This window comes from Xyrauchen texanus, chromosome 50 (assembly GCF_025860055.1).
Source record: "Xyrauchen texanus isolate HMW12.3.18 chromosome 50, RBS_HiC_50CHRs, whole genome shotgun sequence".
NCBI lineage: Eukaryota > Metazoa > Chordata > Actinopteri > Cypriniformes > Catostomidae > Xyrauchen > Xyrauchen texanus.
Genome location: NC_068325.1, coordinates 8,436,418 through 8,442,417, shown reverse-complemented (window position 1 = coordinate 8,442,417; position 6,000 = coordinate 8,436,418). Strand labels below are relative to the sequence as shown.

Below are 6,000 nucleotides of genomic sequence, written 5' to 3'. Positions count from 1 at the left end.
TTTATTCAGGTCATATTTCATCACAAAATATAAGGAAAAATTACATTAGCATAAAGAAAATGAAGGTCCTATAATTTGAACCATTAATTTGTTTGCAGTGTAGGCTAATGTCGTTTTTAATCCAACTAAACGTTCCTCCTTAATTCTCATTGATTCACTCTGTTTAGATAATTATTACTGAATAATTGCACATTAATTAAAGCAATTGCTTTCTTGCAACCTTCTTTATTGCGATTTTTCCAAAACAATAATAACAGGGAGCTCCAGAAGTCTCGTGACTCGTCTGAAATGCGTGCGTGTGACGCGGTCTGGCGGGCGGCAGGGGAGGGGAGCGCGAGCTGCAGCAGCACTGCTGGAAAGGAGGAGGAAACAGTGATGGCGGTGTCACACCTCTCAAGGTAAAGCACTTTTACGGCTCTGCGCTGCTCGGGATCGCACCTCCCGCGGCGGAGTTGGTATTCGGTCCAACAAAGGTCCGCGTTTGGCGGTCAAGCGTGATCGACGCTGCGCTCTCCGCTATCGGGGGTTTAGAGTGCACTCTTTTGTTCAGTCCCGGAATGGCCGCTGCTCGCTCTCTCTTTCTCTCTGTGTATATGTGTGTGTGCTGTTTTTTTCACATATGTCGTAGGCTTGCAAGAGAGAGGGAGAGAGGTAGAGAAGGAGGTAGAGAGAGAGAGAATGGGGGGGGAGGTAGAGAGATGGGAGGTAGAGAGAGATAGAGGGGGGTAGAGAGAGAGAGAGAGAGAGAGAGAGAAATAGGAGGTAGAGAGAGAGAATTGCGGGATTGAAAATTGAGAGAAAGAGAAAGCGAGGTGCCGCGGCCCGCGGAAGCCAACTATGCTTGCGGAATGCGTCTGAGCCACCCGACAGTAAACAAAAGAGTGATTTGTCCCAAAATGGTCATATAGATTCAGAGTCAACAAAGCTTTGTCGGCATGGTTGCCAAAGCGTTTAAAGTATTTAAAAATATGTATTATGTAAATAAATAAGGCGTAGTTAGCAAAGAAACGAAAAGCATTATACAAAATAAGAAAGGGAAAAGAATATGTGGCAGGCGCGCACACATACACATGCGCGCTCACGCACTCCCTCGCACTCACGCGCTGCGGATTGTGCTCTTCCCGCTTTGAGCTCTAGCAGCAACGATCGACGTTCGGCGGATGACAGTTTGTTTTCAAAGAGGGGCCTGTATGACAACAACGTTTACCCTCCTAAATACGTCAATATAGTGTCTTCTCGAGAAGATGAGGCCGCCTATCCCTAAATGTACGCGTTTGGTGAGAAATACGAGGTGACGTTTGTGTTGTTTTTTTTTATGTGTGTGTGTGTGATCTCCCGCAAGGCTAATGCTGTTAGCCGCAGCTGAAGGGTGGCTAATGTTAGTTTGGAGATTTACTTGGCAAGCTTTCAGACTTGCTCTTTGTGCTGTCGTAAATCGCGACAAAACAAGTTGACTCCTGATATTGATTTTTCTTCATTTTAATGCTTGACATATTGACTGATATTAATGGCCGTTTTGGGGGTTGTGTGGTTTACTCGCGAGGAATTGTTAGCAGGCTAGCCTTATCAAATCAGACGCTTTGCACTCTCACATCAAGTAAGGCTGCTTTACACTTGTGGACGCAGAAGTGATGTTGGTAAATAATCTGGTTTGCTTTGTGATGTTGCAGAATTCCAGCATGCAAACCCCGACCACTCCAGTTCTTTTTGGTCTGTGTAGGGTTACACATGTAGGCCATGCATACATATCTAAATACGTTCACTTGTAATTTATGTAATTTGTTTCGTCTCATACGAAACTGGTTGCTTTGGCCGATTTGTTGTCAGTGTGATTGTGCAGAAAGTTTCTAAAACACTGCTGTATGTCATGAACACTTAAACTAAGGCTTATAAATGTGTGTCAGATGTTACGAATTAAGAATGAGAGATGCTTTTTTTTTCTTTCAGGGACATTTTTTTTATTATAACAATTCATTTGCAGGTTTACCAGTTCAGAATGGCAGAATTCATATGCTTCTAATTAAAAGTGTCAGATACATAATCTCTGAGAGCTGATGTATGGATGTGAAGGAGATTTTTCCTGCAGTCAGATTCAATATTTGGAGAAAGTTGTGCAGGATGACCCCTGCCATTCAATGCTATCGCCCACCACTCACATGCATCTCGCACAGATCCAGATTCACTGCAGTTTTCTGCATATTAACTATTCTGTTTTATTTCCTGTACTTTTTGTGTTTCAATTGATGTAGAAATACAGATAGGATGATTCTCAAGAAATCTGTTAAGAACATGTCGTGGTCATATTAAATCTAGGGCTGGGTGTCGATACCTATTTCCCGATTTGATTATGATATAAGATTTGATTTATTTGGTTATTTAGTTATAGACCAAATACATAGCTAAAATGTTTGCACCAAACACTGTAAAGCTTATTAGATTCACGTTGCTTGGGTGCATAGGCTCAAAAAAATCAAATGCAACAAGAGACAAAATGTTAGCCTATATTTTACTTGTGAAATATTCCAGGTTCAATGCAAGTTAAGCTCAATCGACAGCATTTGTGGCATAGTGTTGACTACCTTTGTGGTAGTCTGTTCGGACTCGTCAGTCCTTTTCTTTAAAAATGGCAAAAATTAAGGTTACAGTTAGGCACTTACAATGGAAGTGAAAGGGGCCAATTTTTGGAGGGTTTAAATTCTATAAAAACACTTGCATAAATTCGTCTGTAAAAAATCATGTATTTGTTGAGCTGCAAAGTTGTTTAAATTGTAATTTTTACAGTAGTTTTAGGATTTAGGGTGTACGCCGTTACATCGTCATGGCAACAAAGTTGTAAAATTGGATATAACTTTATACAGAAAAGGTTAGTAAAATCATGTTATCACACAAATTGTTTACGTCTTGTGACTGTACTTTTGAAACGTGAGTATTTTAACGTTTACGTATTGGCCCCATTCATTTCCATTGTAAGTACCTCACTGAGCTTGTTTACATGCACACAAGAGTGCCGTTTATTGCAAGATAACTGCTTAAGACTCGAAAGCAGGGCCTGGGTAGCAAGTTCGAATCCAGGGCGTGCAGAGTGACTCCAGCCAGGTCTCCTAAGCAACCAAATCGGTCTTTTTGCTAGGGAGTGTAGAGTCACATGGGGTAACCTCCTCGTGGTTACTGTAATGTGTTGTACTCGCTCTCGGTGGGGCATGTGGTGAGTTGTGCATGGATGCTGCAGAGAATAGTGTGAAGCCTCCACACAACTAGGACAGCCTAGTCCTTCAAGAGGAAGGATCGTTCAAGACTTGTCAATTTACCAACAGATGCTTAAGCAAATAATCTAGCAAAAAATCTATTTTATTTTTTCAATTTGTTGACTCAAAGACTAATCTCCTGAGCCTTCTCCTCATGGTAGGGTTGGCAGAGGCTATAACATTAAAGTGAAGAGGAAAAAAAAAAAAAAGAAAGCTAAACTGTTAATTCAGCCAACCCTAAGGATAAGTACGGTAGGTTTAACAAGATTACTAGTTTAATGTATGTTAAACTTGATCAGTTACTGTCAACTTTAAAGCATTTTTAGCATCGATTTAGCTAGCTATCTATAGCCATACATCCAAACAATATCTAACGTTACGTAGGTCCCAGTTTATAGGACTATGTCACCACGCACAGAAACGTTAATTTAACAAGTACACAAGCATGTACCACTACAAGTTAGACGATTTTGTTTGTTAGTTTGTTTGCTAAACGTTAACCTTACCTGTTGGTGTCCCAGTCATAGTGGCATTCATGGAGCATCAGTAGTTTCGAAGGAAGCTCTGTGTCAGGACGCTGAGAGGATGACTGCACCGGCTCGGTCTTCTTGCAGTCAAAGACGGAGCAACTTTCTGCTCTTTAAATTTATTCTGTGCACTGTCAAGTGCTTCATCAGATTTGTCATGTTGCAGTTCTTGGCAGCAATTATCTTGTCGCAAATATTGCATCACGTGCTGTTGTCATCGAGCCTGGTGAAATGCATTCACACCTTTGATCTTTTCCATATATGGGGGTTGGGATGCACACACACTACTGCCTCACATAAGCAACATGTTTTTCCTTGATGCCTTAACACAGCCAATCACCGGGACTTTTAGATTTGGGCACATCTAGCATTCTACATTCTTATCACTGACATGGACTAGATTAACCCCTTAGGTATCGAAATTTGGTTGAACGACAAGACATTTTTCGATACTCGATTTTTTTAGAGGCAATTCGGTCGGTGCCTCAAATGTATCGAATTCGATACCCAGCCCTATTCAACACCATTCACCGCTGCATCCACAGATGCAAGTTAAGATTTTACTATGCAAAGCTGAAGCCATACATCGACACTGTCCCGAAGTGCTGCCGACTTCTCTGGGCTCAGTCTCATCTTAGATGGAAAGTAGAACAGTGGAACCGTGATTTTTGGTCAGATGAGTCAACATTTCAAGTAGTTTTTGAAAAACCCAGACGTCGTGTTCTCTGGGCCAAAGAGGAAAAGGACCATCCAAGCTGTTATTAGCATCGGGTCCAAAAGCCAGAGTCTGTATGGGCCAGGGGTGTGTCAGTGCCCATGGCATTGGTAACTCACAAAATCTGTGAGGGCACCATTAATGCAGACATATGTAAACATTTTGGAGCAGCATATACTGCCATCCAGCACAGTATTTTCAGCAGGACAATTTTAAAGCACATACTGGCCGAGTAAGTAAAGAGTGCGGGCGCTAAATTGGCCTGCCTGCAGTCCTGACCATCTGCAATTGAGAACAAGTGGCACATTATGAAGTGCACAATACGGCAACAAAGACCCTGTACAATTGTGCAGCTGAAGACCTGCATAATGGATGAATAGGGAAAATTCCACTTTTTAAACTTAAACTTGTGTCTTCAGTGCCCAAATGCTGAAGTGTTATTAGAAGAAATGGTGATGTTTCACAGTGTGGATTGTGTTGCAATCATCTGATTTTAAATTACTGTACATTTTCAAAAAACAACAACAATGAAATTCACAAGGTAAAACATCATATAATGTTTAGATGTTGTGCTTTCAATATAGCAAAGGGTGAATATAATTTACAAGTAAACTTTTTCAGAATTGGGGTTGTGCATGTGGCTCGGCCAGTAAGCAGCTTTTCCGTAGTGTTTAATTTACTAATTTAAAGTTTAGTTTTTGACTACAGTGGAATTGCACAGCAATAATGGGGTTATGCTGTAGGGATGTGCCAAGGTGGTCAACTAATTGACATTTTCCAACAACTGACTGGTCGATTAGTGTGTTCAACTACTAGCATTAATATTTTAAGTTGAGGTGGTTTTATTAGGAGACAGTTGTCAAATGAATAGAGAGAAGCAAGTTCTTAGAGAGCATTTTTGCGTGACGACAGCTTGCTGTGCTTAACAGTGAATAGTCAGAACACTAAAATCCTTTGCAAGACGTTTCGTCTGTTTAATGCTTAAAGGGGTCATGACATGAGAAACCAAATTTGCCTTGATCTTTTGGTATATAAGAGGTCTTTGTATCATTAAAACGTCCTGCAAGTTTAATATTTTAAGACGTCCTCCCCATTCTAAACGAATCATTTATTTAATCAAGCTCAAAATACAGCTCGTTCTGGATTCATGGTTAGAAGTGACGTGACGGTTAGAAGTGACGTACCAGCGTTTGCATATGACCGCCTCCAGCACAAGATAACTACGCTTTAAGCGCAAAGACAACTACGCTCATTTCAGATCGCCGCGTGCCTCACAAGTGTTCAGTCGATGGACAGCGTAGCTCTGACAGAGACTACTTGTGCACAGGAAAATTACGATGCCACACAGATGTGCTGTTCCTGGCTGTGGTCAAACAAAACCTCTGAATAAGCTGCCGAAAGATCCAGACGCCAGGGAAAAATGGATGCAGTTTATTTTTTGCGGACGCCCCAGTCACGGCAGTGTTAACTTAAGCGCTTGTTCTGTACATTTTAAGGATGACTGTTTTGAGAA

General features: G+C 41.3%; 1 protein-coding gene across 3 annotated transcripts in view; it reads left to right on the top strand.

Moving 5' to 3' along the window:
* Positions 1-312: 312 nt before the first annotated feature.
* The window catches only part of LOC127641167 (leucine-rich repeat protein SHOC-2-like), a 30,857-nt gene continuing 25,169 nt past the window's right edge, over positions 313-6,000 (top strand). The window contains exon 1 of one of the 3 annotated variants that reach the window (XM_052123973.1): positions 313-398. The gene's annotated coding sequence lies outside the window, so the exon portion shown is untranslated. Of the gene's footprint in view, positions 399-1,120; positions 1,292-6,000 lie in introns of those variants that run through there. The other 2 variants (XM_052123974.1, XM_052123972.1) reach the window with 2 other exon arrangements.